This window comes from Elaeis guineensis, chromosome 12 (genome assembly GCF_000442705.2).
Source record: "Elaeis guineensis isolate ETL-2024a chromosome 12, EG11, whole genome shotgun sequence".
Lineage (NCBI taxonomy): Eukaryota > Viridiplantae > Streptophyta > Magnoliopsida > Arecales > Arecaceae > Elaeis > Elaeis guineensis.
Window position 1 is genome coordinate 24453144 of NC_026004.2, and position 17183 is coordinate 24470326.

Here is a 17183-nt window from a genome sequence, read left to right on the forward strand (position 1 = left end):
ATAGGCTCCACAATATTGTCCTGTTATTACTGTAATCACATTTTGTGCTGACAGCTGATAATGAAGTACCGCTACACAGTGGCACAGTTATCTTTTCAAGTACACTAGTGGCACGTCCGAAGCCACAAGATCTGATCTTTGTGATCACATAATTATGTTCAAATGCTGGGAAGGAGAAGAACAGTAGAAAATCTTGTAATTATATTTCTTTTTTGATTGGAAAGAGGAGTCACGGGGTTTGAGGGTGATGTGCTTTGCATTGAATGGTGGGTAGAGTTTGGGAAGAGAGCCTCTCCCCTGTTCATGAAAACCTCATCATTTTTGCCCTTTCCCACTGCAACTCTCTTTATGCCCTAAAAACACTCGCGGCTGACCCCTCCATGACCCATGACTCATGTGGGTCTCCCTTCCCTTCCTTGGCCCCTATGAGCTTTCTAGGCCTCGTAGACTAGAGCTTCTCACCCTAGCTCTAAAGACTCTAGGTCTTTAACAGAAGGCCCCAATCTCTTCCAAGAATAGCCATCAAAGTGCTCCCTTCCATCCCATTAAGTCAGGACCCAGGCCCCTCCTTCGTGGAAAGAAATTTATCAAGGTTGATTCAGAAGGACCTTTTTGTGAGTTTATTTTGCTGAGAAGGTTTGTAGTGGTAAATGCAGTCTTTGGGCGGTTTTATTGTTGGAGAGTAAGAATAGCTACAGTGACTGCTTTGTAGTACCATGGCCAAGGGTGGCTTTTTGGTAACGTGGGTCGGCTTGGCAGTGCATTCTATTTAGAGGGACTGAAAAGATTTGCTAGGAAAACACATGACATATGGGGAGGGAATGGATGGAGGGATGGGGTGGTGGTCAACAGTACAAGGGCTTGATCATCTTTTAAAAATTAAATGCCCTTCTCAGTGGGGGCCACCAATCACCATTCGTGAATTAATAAAAGAATTTCTTGCAATCTATCTCGGACCATGCTAAGATAAGGTTGGTTCTTTGCATCATGATCCAATTGATAAGCTTTTTCTGCATGTACACCATTAGCTTGTATTAAGAGTATCTACAACAAGTCACTAGGTGTTGATACCAACAATTTGATTTCTTTTTCTTTTTCTTTTTTTTTGTCCTTTTGGAAAGGGAACAAAACATCCTTAAAACAATTTCAGCAAGATTGCCAATAACAAAGTCTCATGCAATTAATCATGCATGGGACCTCAACTACAAATAGTGGCTAGTGTACTGGAGAAGGCGATTGTTATGTGTTAATTATTTAATTTGCATGATAATGCTGCATAATCCTTAAACCCTGAATTCTGATAAAGGTGGGATTTCAATCCAGATGAGTAAATAATCGGGTATCTAGACTAGGGGAAGAAGTGATATATGATAGAATGGTTATAATATGGTTTAGCCAAGTGCATAGGTAGAACAATGAGTGTAAATAAAACATTTGGATTGCCTTTCTCAGCCGATAACCTGTTAACACCTATGAATCGGTTTCAATTCTATGATTCGTGATTGGGTCCTCTCTGGGGACCTGAATGTAGTCAGGTGAATCTTAGGATCAAGTTGAGTTGGGTTCGAAGATCTTCAGATAGGTTATATTTAGGTCAGTGTTTAAATCAAAATGAAATTAAGCAGAAAATGACTATATTTGATCAACCAGTAGTCCTCTGACAATAGTCAATCTGCAACACGATAATGACTGAAACGCAAGCAAAGTGAGTTTTTTCTAAAAGATTAAAAAACTCCTGGTGCAGATGGAAGAAAAACGAAAAAACAAATCCTTTCGTTGAAAGATGGTCCCCTCTTCATGTGATATATGGAATTGTTTGAGACATTGCAAGATGGATGCTCCAAAATTAGACGCTTTCATTTGGCAATACCTGAACATCCCATCTCAATCCTAATATAGTTATATTCATAGAAACATGAAAAATTTCTCAACACAAAATAATATGTTCATTCGCACAAAAAGGGTCCTTAGTTTCAGAATTTTCTTGAGAAAAATAAATTTTCACAAAATTGAAGCACATAAAATTAGACAAGGAGGCTTGTAAACCTCTCTCTCTCTCTCTCTCTCGCAGTGTTCAAAGAGAGGCTCAAAAGTAGTTTTGCGCTCCATGAATAATTTTTAGAAGACATGACTAGATAGTCAAGAAAGTAGGCTCCCCTTCGCCCAATTTCCCAGCACGAATTCCTTCCTGCTGCTGCTGCTGCTGCTGCTGCGGCTCTCTTATTCCCCTTTTCCGCCAACTCTGACTCAATCGCCCCTGCCACATACCAATGCTCAGAGCATCAGAGCATTGAATACCACAACATCAACAACACCAATAAACTACGATCTCTCTCTCTCTCTCTCTCTCTCTCTCTCTCTCTCTTCCTCTCCCTCTCTCTCTAGTATGCATGCCATGTAATTCTTGCATTACCTCTCCTTTTTCAATTTGTTTGCATGTCTTTTTTGTTCCTTCTTCTCTTTGAGATAAGAGCACTGCTTGACATACCCTTAGCGTAACCAGAATGAGTGCCAGACCGGGTTTTTCGTGAAAAAAAGTGGATCAGGGCACGCTAAGGGATGCACTAAGGATAAACGAAGCATATTCCTCAACAATCAAGATAATAGTTGGTATGCATGCCATCTGTGCTTTGGTACAGAACTGACTACTGAGCCTCCCAAAGTGCAACTTTTTAGATTGTGTTAAATTTTGCCTGATATTGACACCACCATCATGAGATTTTCCTTTCCCTATCATGCAAACGCAATGCCCTCATCTCTCTCTCTCTCTCTCTCTTGCGGTAGCTCTATGTAGGACCCTATAACTAATACCTCATATATAGGAGAGCCTCCCCTAGGGAGCAGCTCTTAGGGGTGGGTACAAAAATGCCCCCTTTTCTTTGGGGTAATCATCCACTGCTGATGTTCTCACAGGAGATCCCAAAAGATTACACAAAGATATCATGGAAGATATGTCTTGTGTTAGCAGCCACCCTTCTCTCTCTCTCTTTCTCTATCTATCTATCTATCTCAAGTGTCAAAGCAACATTCTAGTTTTGACTGCCTCTTCACTTGCACTTCTAAAACAGTACTCTCCCCACATCCCCTCCTTGCACAGATAAGGGACAGTAGAAAAGAAGAAGCCTTTGCTTCCCTCTTTTCTCATGGGCACAGAATTGATTAATTCTTGGAAAAGGGATGGGCATGATGCCTGGATCACAAAAAGAAAGGACATGTGTGCTCCATCTGGAGGAGATTCAAAGTGTTTGATAGTGAAGGGGGAAGACTTGCTTGGATTGCTTGCAATCTCATGTAACTGTGGGGATCTTTAAGTTACTGTAGTTATAGTAGGGAGTGGGACTAGGAAGGACCACACAGTCTCTGGTCTTATGCATGGGTCCTGACTTATTGCAGGTGAGTCAGTCATCTGGTGGTCTGCTCAACCCTTTCTAAGTAGTAGCAGTCTTGGTCTAGAGACGTATTGTCCAAGCATGCCCATTTATGTGGTGCTGTTTTAAGGCACCATCAGTCACTCTCCCTTGTCTATGAGTGAGATTTTTTTTTTTTTCCATTAAATTTTGATTTAATAAAAGAATCACACAGGGGCTCCTTCAAATGAGAGGAAGGAGAAGAGAAGATTGAGTGTGTGAAAAACCTTAAGTTTACTTTCCCAACTAGTATGCTTCTAACTTGCAATAATGCACTCTCTTTGACAAAATGATTGATTTGTCATGGCACATTTCCACGTACACTCATTTGATGTGAATGATAAACAGCAAAGTTCTACCTCTCACTAAGATTACTAAACCTAGCCAATTCCATAGTTCAAGCTTAAATTGACGCTTCTAATGCCACTAGATATTCTAAACCGTCACCATTATCATTATGGTTGTGCTGGGATCCACAATTCTTCTATAAATTCATGACTCATCTGGCTAGTAGGGGGAGGATCACACTTACAGCTTGTATATAAGCCGCGTTCCTCCTTTTAATTATTCTTTTTAATAATTAAAAACGTGAACCCAACTTGTTTTGTTGAAGTGTAAATGAAAAGAAGGGGTTTTGCAGAAAAATCCATTTTTTTGTTTCTGGCGAAAGCAAGTTTCAGTCTTTATACAAGGAGAATGATCAACTCATGGTTTGAGATAAATAAATAAATAAACAAATTTGCTCTGTTATAGCACCATAAAGTTTAGACGAGAAATGGCGTCTTTATGATTGTTAAAATATCTGGAGATTGTTTGTATGGATCGGCTGCAATATCTACCTCGCGTTTGCAAATTTTCTCGTAGCATTGATGACCTCAAGCGACCTCACAATCTTAGTATGTTAGTTTACCATGTACTTACATATGAGCTTCTCCTGTTCAAACAATATGGTGAGCAACCAAGAGATTAGCCCAGACGTTAAATAAAGGAAAAAATAAATTTTTATACAATGAAGCTTTGGGGTACCAGCAATCGAATGATCCAAGTTTTATGTTTGTCAAGTTGGCCAATAATTTGGGTAGATCAATCAAAATTAGAAAAACGGACAAACGGAGCTCAATACCATTTGCCCAAAACCGTTACACGACCGCATTTGATCCACTAGAGCCGATCCAAACTGTCCATCCTACCACCACTCGCCAGTGTCCTCATCATAGATGAGCATATTCGGATTCTCCTCCTTCAGCACCCACACCCGGTAATGGACTCTCTTGAGCACTCCATCAATAGCCAGATCCACATCCTTCCTCACTCGGAGCCCCACCGAGCTGCCATATCATTCATACGTCATCCTAGGCGCTAACACCAACACGTTCTTCTGCATCCACCGCACCTCCGTCGATAGTATCACCGTCAATACGTCGGCAATCCAAACTCCGTTGAAGACAAACTCTTCCTTCGGAATAAACACCGAGAATTCCTCGAACCAGTTCTTCAAGAGGTACCACTTGTATTGTGCCCTTACCCTGATCTTATCGAAGAACAATGGGATGTAACCGGCCAGGATCCCATCCAAGGTTAACCTTCAGATCGACGTATCTCTAAACGGCTAGAAGCAAAAGCTGGACTAGAGCATCGGCCGCATGAATCGAATGAGGTTGTAGGAGCATGCCCTCTTGGAGCAATCGACCACCTCGTAGATGTCAGTCTGGTTCTTGCACTTGGATCGGATACTGCAGCAAATGTTGGGGCCACCTCCGCCTCCCCAACTTCCCGAACGTCACCATCCTCTCCTTCGAGGTCCGCTCTTGACCCCGACAGGAGTGTGCTATCCACCACCCCACCTTCCACGTCGCCACCCTCGCCTACCTCAACGTCTGGCTCGCTCGCGCCCGCCGCACCAACCACACACTACAAGAAATTTGATTTTTTGCGACGAAATTTTAGCGACGAAATTTATTTCGTCGCAAATAATTAAGCTTTTGCAACGAAATTTAAATTTCGACCACAAAAATTAGGTATTTGCGACGAAAAAAATTACGTTGCAAAAACTTATATCTTTTGCAACGAAATTTTTATTTTTGTTGCTAGAAGTTGATTTTTAGCGACGAACCTTTTTTTTCGTTACAAAAAATATTTTTTTTTGCGATGAAATATTTTTTTCATAGTAAAAAAATATTTTTTTACGACAAAAAAAAATTTTATCTCAAAAAAATTATATTTTTTACGACGAAATTGATATTTCGTTGCTAAAAAAAAAGGCTTTTGCGACCAATTTTATTTATATTTAGCGACGAAACTATTGCGTCGCTAAATTTTATTTTGTTGAAAAAATTTGAATATTTTACGATGAAAATTTAAATTTCGTTGCTAGAATTGATCTTTAGCGACGAAAGTTTTTTCATCGTAAAAAAATATTTTTTTTCGCGACGGAAAAATTTTTCGTTGCTAAATTTTTTTTTTTGCGACGAAAATAATTACGTCGCAAAAAATTTGATTTTATGTGACGAAATATTTGTTTCGTTGCGAAAAACTTGATTTTACGACCATTTTTTATATTTGCGATGAAATTAAATTTTCGTTGCAAAAAATTAATCATTTGCGACGAAAAAATTTTTGTTGCAAAAAATATATTTTTTTGCGACAGAATATTTATTTTTAGCAACGAATGTATTTCGTCGCTAAATATTTTTTAATTAAAAAAATACCCTTTGATATTCTGCCCTAATTGAAAATAAACCTGTTGATTTCTCCCTCCCCGATCTCCGCCGCGGTCGTCCAAATTTTCTCCCTCCCCGATCTCCGACGACAGTCCTCCTTCCCCGATCGCCGGTCGTCCTTCCCGGTAAGTCCTCTCCCTCCCCACCACCATCCTCTCTCTCTCTCCCTCCCCACCGCCGTCGAGCCCTCCCTCTCCGCCACCGTCACCGCTCGAGCCCGCCCCCCATCGCTGATCGAGCCCACCTCCCAGCGCGCCGGCCATCTCCCTCTCGCCTCGCCACCCTCTCCTCCGCGCACCGAATCCTCCCTCTTCTCTGCCTCCTCCCCTCCGGTTCCCTCCAATCCTTCGAAACCCTAACCCTCCAATCCATAAAACGAAGGTGGCGGCCACCTCTCCTCCCTCCCTTTCCTCCTCCTTCCATACTTTCCTCCTATTCTTCCTCGTCGGCCGCCGCCGAAACGACTACCTCCTCCTCTTCTCCTCTACCCTTCATGACGGAGTACTTGATGGATCGTCTGGGCTACTCCAAGAATAAGGCCCTCGTCGCCTCCAAATCCCTCCTCCACATCACCACCCCCGACAAGCCTGACGCCATCCTCGCCATCCTCCGCCGCCACGCCGGCCTCTCCCCCCGCCAGCTCCACGCCTTCGTCCGCCGCCGCCCTACTGTCCTCGCCACCAACGTCCCCTCCAATCTCCTCCCCAAGCTCAAGCTCCTCGAGCGCCTCCTACCCTCTCCCGTCCCCCGCCGTCGCCTGCCGCTTCGGCCTCCCGTCCCCCGCCGCCGCCTACCGCTTCGGCCTCCCATCCCCCGCCGCCGCAGCGTCTGCAAGGCAGTCGCCGCTGGTCGACCCATCCATCCCCTGTCTCCCTCCCTGATTTTCTTTCTCAGTCTCTTACCTGAGAAAGAGTTGAAGATCGATCCCTTACCTGGCTTGTCTGGTTTCGTAGGGCCGCCGCTGCACCGCCGCCGGGCCGCCACCACCATCGTCGGTTGCCGTCACTGTCACCATCACTGTTCACGAAAGAGTTGAAGGTGAGAACCATTTTTTTTAATTTATATATTTTTTAATTTTTTTTCTTAATAAATTTTAGCCATTAGAAGTAATTATTTATTATTTTAGTAATTAGATATAATGTTAGATATAATTATTTGTTTGATATAATTAATTTTAATCATGATTTAAAAATATTTTAAAAATATTTTTTTTTAATAATAATATATTAATTGTAGCATAATAAATTTATAAGCCTTAAAATTTCCGTTCGAGGATAGCGTGCATAAACCAATATTGAAAAAAATATTGATGCTTTACACACTATTCTCGAATTACCCTCGTGGACAGTTTGGGCACGTGAATGAATTTAATATTGCAACACATGTGCTTCTATATCACAGAGTTTTGTCGGTATTTTCGATCATGTTCTCTGGATACATAGCACAATTTTAATGCTTGTGTATCTGGAGAACTGCGTCGAAATGCTGTTAAAATTTTTTTGGTATACAAGACATGTATTGCAATATTAAATTCTTACGTTCCTGAATGGAATAGGACCATCACCCTATAGGTAGGAGATATAAGGCGTTAGTCAACTATTATTACATAAAATTGATTGTATAGTTTGCATCATAAATATGTAGGTATGGATCGTGGTTGGATGTCATTGCGTGATAAGTTCTGTCCCGAGTATATTACGGGTGTGACGACTTTTATGAATGTGGCGTCCAATCATACTAAAAAAGATGAAAAAGCTCGTTGTCCATGTCGTCGATGTAGGAATTTATTTTGGTGTACCTTATCGGATATTCAGAATCATTTATACAAACACGGTATAGATGTGACTTACAAGAGATGGACTTGTCATGGTGAAGATTTGCCGACTAGCTCGAACATGTTGTCCAGGAGTCCCATAAATCCATCGTCAGTCGGTGGATCATGCAGTCGTGAAAGACAAACACTTGGTGAAGAAGATAGAAAAATTTTAGAGGATCTTCATCCGGAATTATTTGAATTAAATGTAGAAGCAAGAGCAGAACATCAGCATTCCATTCCGAGACAAGAAGCTGAAGAGAACAGTAATATATCTATAAATGATAGATTCGAGCGTCTATTAAGAGATGCACAAAGTGATGTTTATCCTGGTTGTAAGAAGTACTCTCTGTTGTCCGCCGTAATAAAGTTATTACACATGAAGATACTTGGTAAGTGGTCAAATAACTCGTTTAATTGGTTGCTCAAATTTTTGAAGGACTTACTGCCAGAGGGAGAGTTACTTCCGTCAAGTCATTATGAAGCCAAAAAATTATTGAAAGGACTCGGTTTGGGAGTTGATGACTTGGGCCTACACTGTGAAAAGATACATGCATGTCCGAATGATTGTGTTTTGTTTCGAAAGGATAAACAAGATCTACAAGCATGTCCAATTTGTCATTCAAGTAGATGAAAAGAAAGTCATAGTAAGGATAAGAAGAAAAAAAAAATACCATGCAAGATTTTGCGGTACTTTTCGATTACACCACGATTGCGTCGATTGTTCATGTCGAGGCATACTGCTTGTGACATGCGATGGCATAAGGAGGTAAACAATATGGACGATGATGTCATGAGACATCCATCAGATGGAGATGCGTGGAAACATTTTGATCGTGAACATCCATGGTTTGCAGCTAATTTACGAAATATCAAGCTAGGGTTGGCAACAGACGGATTTAATCCATATGATAATCTTAGTACTGCTTATAGTATGTGGCATGTTATGGTATTTCCTTATAATTTACCATCATGAAAGTGCATGAAATCACCTTTTAATCTATTGGCCTTGTTGATCCCAGGTCCTCGTGCCCCTGGAAGAGACATAGACATATTTTTAGAGCCGTTGATCGAAGAGTTACAATATTTGTAGGAAGAAGGATGCGAAATATATGATCACATTGCAGGAGGCATCTTTCGTATGCATGCAGCACTGCTTTGGACAGTTAACAATTTTTCTGCATATGGCGATATTTCTGGATGGTGTACAAAAGGGTATAAAGCATGCCCAACTTGTAACGATGATATTACATCGGACCGTATTTGTGGAAAGATTTGTTTTACCGGCCATCGACGTTTCTTGCCAGATGATCATAGATGGAGGAGAAGTCTTAAGTTCAATGGCAAGCATGAACGACGTGCGCAGCCAAGATTCTGGTCTACGGACAATATTTTAAATCAGTTACCCAACCCACAGGATGTCATATTTGGTAAGGGTCTGGCCAGCCAAGTAGGGGTGCGAACAAGTATCGAAAATTGAAGAAAAAAGAGCAAGTTGTTTGATCTTCCATATTGAAAAATGCTTCTTCTTCGATATAATCTTGACGTCATGCATATTGAAAAGAATATATTTGATAATGTATTTTATACCATTCTCAATATCGAAGGAAGAACGAAAGATACCGTGAAGGCTCGTCTTGACTTAGAGGATATGCGGATTAGAAAGGAATTACATTTGATTCGACGAAGGGATAGGCTGGTGAAGCCATTGGCATGTTATACACTGAATCGAAGAGAGAGAAATCAATTTCTTTCATATTTGAGATCAGTGAGGTTTCCTGATGGATACGCCTCAAACTTGAAAAGGTGCATCAAGTCGAAAGATGGAAAGATCGTCGGGATGAAAAGTCATGATTGTCATGTACTTCTACAGCATGTGCTCCCAGTTGGTTTGTGCGGATTGTTGCCGGATAATGTGTGTGATGCGTTACTTGATCTGGAAACTTATTTTCGGGACTTATGTGCGAAGACATTGAGACGAAGTCAGATCGACATATTAGAGAAGAAGATTATCATTACTCTCTGTAAGCTCGAGATGATATTCCCTCCCGCCTTCTTTGATATCATGGTGCATCTTTCTGTTCATCTTCCATATGAGGCTAGATTGGGTGGGCCAGTACATACAAGATGGATGTACCCAATTGAAAGGTAATTGCATGATATTGTAATATTTATTATTCATTATTGTATTCTTATTATATGTGATATCAATTGATAATTTATTGAATAGGGAGATGCGTGAATACAAGAGTGTCGTCACTAACAAAGCACGGCCTGAAGGTTCAATAGCAGAGGCACATGTTATGAATGAATGTCTGACATTCTGCTCTATGTACCTTTGGTGAGTGGAGATCAAATTTACAAGGCCACAACGGAATATCGATGTTGATGAGATTCTGATCGATGGATTGTCCGTGTTCTCCAATGTTGCCCGACCATATGGTAAAAAAGATTTTCGAATGTTGACACCACAAGAAACGGATGACATGCATTGGTATGTGCTAAACAATTGCGAGGAGGTAGAAGCGTACATGATGTGAGTATATACATTTAATTTTTATTTATTGATATATCAATGAATCTACGTGGACTCTAAATTAAAATATACATGGTATTACTGTATCACTTCAGAGAACACGAAAGTGAGCTCAGAAGAAGTAATCCTACATTAGCAGCGGCACAACATAGGAATCAATTCGCATCATGATTTGACGAATGGGTAAGTTATGTTCATGTTCATCCATAATTAAAAGTTTATTTATATAGTATTTATTTTATCAAATTTAACCTGCTTATTATTCTTTTAATTGTAGATAGCTCAGCTATGTATAGACAATCCTAACTGTATCAGTAATGACTTAGCTGCACTTGCAAAAAAATCTGACAGACATGTATCAGTATATTCAGCATGCATAGTCAATGGTGTGCGATTCTTAACGAAAAATCGCGATCGCAATCGAACCACATAGAATTGTAGAATAAGCGTAGAGGGCGAGCACAAGGGTGAAATAATAGATTTTTTTGGTGTTCTGCATGAGGTTATAGAGTTGAGATATAGTGGTCTTCGACGGATTGTGTTATTCAAGTGTCGATGGTATGACTTAGGATGACACAGGCCAATTGTTATAGATCCTCAACTCGTCAGTGTCCACACTGGTCATGTATGGTATGAAAGTGATCCTTATATTTTTGCAAAGCAAGCAAGACTAGTGTGGTATATTGATGATAACAAAATGAAAGAGCTTTGGCGAGTTGCAATAAGGGCTCAGCATAGGCATTTGTTTGATCTTGCACTTTTCACATGTCCGAACGATGAACATCTTGAGAATGAAGTCCGTGCAATTATTGAAAACGAAGCATATCAAATGCAAGCACCAGATAACATATTAGTGCCAGATGATACGATTGATATAGGACAATTACAAAGAGATGACTATGAACCTGAGGATGTTTCTATTGTTGGATCGTCGATAAGGGCACGAGCACGAGCACGATCCAATAATGACTTCATTAACGACGATGATGATAGCACTTCAGGGTCGAAGTCTTCTATGACTCCCGTCGAAGATGACTATATGGACACGAGTTCAGAATCTAAGAACAATAATTAATATGAATAAGTAATTCAATTTATTATTTTTTGTTATATCATGTAATACTTGAGTTTTTTTGATTACGTACTGATTTAAATTATTTTAATCATTGTAGCATCATGACTGGTCCTGGACGTAGACATTCACGGGGTAGGCAACAGGCTCCACTTGATGATACACATCCTCACTTTAGCATTTTGCATGATGAGTCAAAGGATTTAGATGAGACTCAGTTGCCCGAGTCCACAGAGCAGACTAGTGCTCAGCCAGAGCTTACCCAGCCGAAGGTCATGGTACCGCAGCATCATCCCCTTACAGGTACATCTCTATCAATTTATAAACCATATATATTTTTTTGTTATATGCATTTAGTGATACATGATAAATGTTCATTTCACCAATTTTTACATGTAGGAACACAGCATCGATGTGCAGTGCGTGGTCCTAGTAGGGGTCTTGTTTTGGAAAAATATGTGCATACACACAATGAAAAATCAAAGGTACAGATATTTCGAGATCATCCGGTTGGCACAGAGGCTAGTATCATCGCAAATGAGATCAGTTTGTATATGTAGAATCATTTTTCGTGGGCTGCTGAAAGTTTCAAGCATGTAGCTCCTCGATACCGTGATGCTCTAGTCTCTCACATCAAGGTAAGAATTAAATTTGGATGTTTTGCATATCATTACATGATCCATATTATTTTTGGTTATATAAATAAATTTTTTATTATATGAATAATTTCATGTATTTACTTTTTGGTATGATTACTATGTAGGATAATATTGACTTCGAGGATTGCACTGACGAAGAAGTGACGACATGTATTCTCAAAATGGCTGCAAATAGATACAGAGATCGACGATGTAGGCTTCATAAATATTGCAATGAGCTGCAGGCGAAGGGGATTGATCCTGTGACCCAGCCATACAGAAATTGGGCTGGGTCTAGTGACGATTGGTGGTGGTTATGTGAGCATTTTGGAAGTGAGACATTTCAGGTATGTCTAGTGTTTCAAGTTTTTTTAATTTTGTTATGTCCTTTATTGGTTATAATTGTATGTATTTTATAGCGACGATCGGAGGCGAATAAGGTGAATAGGAGTAAGATTGATTCTATTCACATGCAAGGAAGTGCCTCTTTTGCACAGAGAATGAAGAGGATGGTATGTAACTACATTTGCAATCATACTTTGTAACTTCTTATTAAATATTTATATTATTTTGATATCTTTTTTTTCTTTTTTTTTATTTGAACAGGGACTATCCAGAGTCGACGCCTATGCTAAATTCTATCAAAATAAGAGTGGCGAGTTCGTGACCGAGGAGGCGAGGCAGCGCCATGTAAATATCATTACTCTATATTTTGAATACTTTTAAAGAGTTTGAAAAAAATTTATGATTTTATTTGGTTTATTGTGAAGAAAAAAATGTTAGAATTGAGAGAACAGGTGACGAGGGAGGTGGGATCTGACGGTGATACTGGATCGCAGCAGGTTTGTTTGATGACAGATGATACGATTTTGGATACCGTCCTCGGGCGGCAGCTAGAATCTGGTCATAGCATGCGGTCCAAAAAATCATGCAGTTCGTCATTCAGCCGGTCTGATGATGCATCGGTGCCAGAGGCAGTTAGGACATCCATGAGCATGATGCAAGATCAGATTAGTTACTGAATGAATCGTAGTCAGACGCTCGAGAGGATCGTAGCTGCGATGGCGGGACGGCTCGGTATTGATGCTTCTGAGTTAGCACCTCTACAGTCACATGATGCCGCCTCTGCACCACCATCGCGACACATATCAGGTCAGGGATTGACGCCTGGAGAAGGGAACGAGGCCAACGAGTCAGATCATACCTAGTTTGTAGTTATTTTAAATTTAAAATGGTGTATGGACTTATATTTTTGTATATGACAAAGATGGTTATGAAACTTTTTGATACTTGGAATTGGTCTTTTGACTTAGAATATTTTTATTGTGTTAATATACTGTTTATTTAAAATATGTTTGATCAGAGAATTTGTATTTGAGCAGATTTTTTTTGAAAAAAAATAAAAAATTTATTTTTTATCCAAAATTTATTTTAGCGACGAAATATTAATTTTGTCACAAAAAAATTTGTGAACTCAAAAAAGTAAAATTTTTATTATACATTGCGATGAAATTTTTTATTTCGTTGCTATTTTTGCGACGAAAAAATAGTTTCGTCGCTAAAAATTTTAACTTTTTGTGATGAAATTTTTATTTCATCGCAATTATAACGATGAATTTTTTTATTTCGTCGCCCTTCTAGCGACGAACTTTTTATTTCGTCGCCATTATTGCGACGAAATTTTTTTTCATCACAATTATAGCAACGAACATTTTTTTCGTCGTAATTATTGCGACGAAATTATTTCGTTGCTATTTTTGCGACGAAAAAACAGTTTTGTCGCTAAAAATTTAATCTTTTTGCAATGAAATTTTTATTTCATCGCAATTATGGCGACGAATTTTTTATTTCGTCGCAATTATGGTGACGAATTTTTTTATTTCGTCGTCCTTCTAGCGACGAAATTTTTATTTCGTCGCCGTTATAGCGACAAAATTTTTTTTTCGTCGTAATTATAGCAACGAATATTTTTTTCATCGTAATTATTGCGATGAAATTTTTGCGATAAATTTTGTTTGCGACGAAATCCGTCGCTAAGTTTTACGACGAATTTCATTTTCGTCGCAAAAAATAAGAGAATATTTTTTTTTAATCACAACATTTAGCGATGAAATTATTTTTCATTGTAATTTTAGCGACGAAAATTTAAGCTCTTGCGACAAAATATTTTCGTCGCTAATACAGCACATAACTTCGTCGTCTAGGTTTACTATTTTTGGCGACGAAATAAAATAGTATCGTCGCTAAGGTCTTTTGCTATGAGGCTTTCTCTACAAATTTTTAGCGACGATATATTTCGTCGTAAATACTTTTAGCGACGAAAATATAATTTTTAGCGACGAAAAAATTTCATCGTAAAAAATCAAATTTCTTGTAGTGACATGCTCTTCACCGCCCCAAGTGAGGCGAAGATGAGGAAGTGGTCATGACCGCAATGCCAACCACAAATGGTGGGGTGGTCGCAGCGGAGGAAGCCGGTAAGGTCACGGCCATGGAGGGCACTGGAGTTGAAGAGGGGCAAGTGGTAGAAGAAGGACAGGGCATCAAGGGTGGTGCAGTAGGAGAAGAAGACGGCGTCGGCAAAGGTTGGGTCGGAGGTGAGTATGATCAAAATTAGAGGCCACACATGATTGTTTAGTAGGCCATGTATGGTGCGTGATAGTTATAGACAAACGGCGTTGAGCTCTGTTTGTCCATTTTTCTAATTTTGATCGATCTTGTCACATTATTGAACAAATTAGCACGTATGAAACTTGGATCATATTCAATTGCTAGTAATCCTAAACTTTATTATACCAAAAAGCATTTTTTTTCTTTAAATAAATGGGATGTCGCAATGGATGGTGGATGATCTAACAGGACAAGAGTGGATGGATCGGACACCATGAAGAGGTTAAACCGATCTCCATGTTAAACAAACTGGCTTCAAGATGTAGCTTTCAGTTCAGGACAGCCGGTGGATCCCTTTGTTATTCAAAGAAACTCCTTTGCAATCCCTCTTTGAGGGTTTGAGGATGCAAAATAATATGGCATTGCTCGTCCAACGGGCATTACCATATGAGATTGGGTCGTATTGTTTAAAACAAAAAATGCTAAAAATTGGAAAGGAACAATAAAAGAATGTTAAAAAAGCTGGTAATGGCAAACAAGATAAAACCTTCTCATCACTTATATGGAAAATTTGTGCACCAACCAAACTTGAACTTTTCGTTTAGAAATGCTTCAAAGTGATTCTCCCACTTAATGAAGAGTTAGAAAAAGAGAAGATGAAAAGAGAGGTGAAATGTACAATATCTACTCCACCAACAAGGCCATTAAACTCCTCTTTATGCAATCTAATTAGACAAAGTCTGAGATACTCTCTCACAGTTTTTAAAGATACAGTGCTAGTTAGTGAAAATAAAAACTCATCGAACTTGATCAGAAAGAGGCTGGATATTGTAGAGCAATGTGGAGCATAGTGGAGTTTGACAGTACCTGGACGTCCTAATTTCTGATCAGAGGCTAAAGAGAGCAGAGTATTCGGGGATGGTGCAGATAATTCAAGATTGTATCCAAGGGTGGCAGGACAAAGCTCTCTCTATGATGGGCAGGATGATATTGATTAGATCGGTTCTTTGTTCTATTCCAGTCTATTTACTGTCCAATACCATTGTGCTGAAGTCTTGTCTGATGAAGCTAGAACAATAGTTCCGTCAATTCTTTTGGATTCTAATTAGGGTGCCAGGAGGTGCATCTCCTAGCTTAGGAGGTGCTATGTTAGCCGATTGGCAAGAGTGGCTTTGGCTTTCAGTCCTTGATGATGAGGCGAGAGGCACTTTTGGCGAGACATGCTGCCAGGCTACTAATGTCTCTGGAAAGCCATTGGAATATGTTGATAGCTGCCAGGTATGGCCCTTAGATTTCTCGTGGTGACATTCAAGCAAGCAGGACTAGCTCCTTTATATGGAAGAGATCTCTTCGCATGTCTTTACGGTGGAGTGTCGGATCAGATGGGTGCTAGGTGATGGACGCATAGCGAGCTTTCATCCTGACTCTTGGTTGGCCCACATTCCCTTGATCAGTAGGTGGCCGACTTTTGTTAGTGTTGAGGTGGGAGAATCTATGAGAATCTACGACCTTTTTTGACCTGCGGGTGGGACTGGAGTATAGAGGTAGCGACTCATATTTTCGGGGATGACTTGAGGGAGAGAGTACTCGTGACCACTATTTCTATTGATCCCACATAGATATGCGGGTGTAGAGATCTACATGCAGGATAAGGATTGTGACGAGAAACTTATATGACATGTTTCAGAGGGAGCCTGCCTATTGTATTGATGGTGCTTGGTCTAGAGGATGGCTATTCATCAGATAGTTTGCTTATTTATCTGAAAGGTTTCCTGGGGCCATCTCCCAAAAAGAGTAGTTTTGAAAGATAGGGGTCTACATCTCCCATCCACTTGTCTCTATTGTGAGGTGGTGTTTTGTTCCAATGCCCGAGTGCTATCCAGATATGGTGGCAGACAAGCTCATTTGCATTTACTATTCTGACAGCAATCCTAATCTAGTCCTTTTGTGGAGTTTTTGTGGTAAAGTTCAGCTTCAAATTCAATTAGGTTTAATGGGATCCATGTGGCCTATGTTGCATATTATATATGGTTATCTAGGAACAATGTGATGTTTGAGTTGAAACGATCATCAGTGACTATTGTGGTGGAGAGAGTTCTAGCCCAGGCAATGGAGTTTGTTCACTCTACACTATCAGATTCGGTTTTGAGGATGGTGGACTACTGAGACTCTCATTGTGCTCGTCAAGTAACCCATCGGGTGTTCATCTCTTAAGAGCTCCCAGTCCCAACATTCGTTAAGATCAATTTCAATGGCAATATATCTGGTTCGAGAGGGGCAGAGGGATTTGTGATTCGTGGCCCGGATTCAAGACCACTAGTGGCAGGTGGAAGTTGCCTTGTGGATACTATGATCCCAGAAGCGAAATTGCGGGCAGCGTGGGCTAA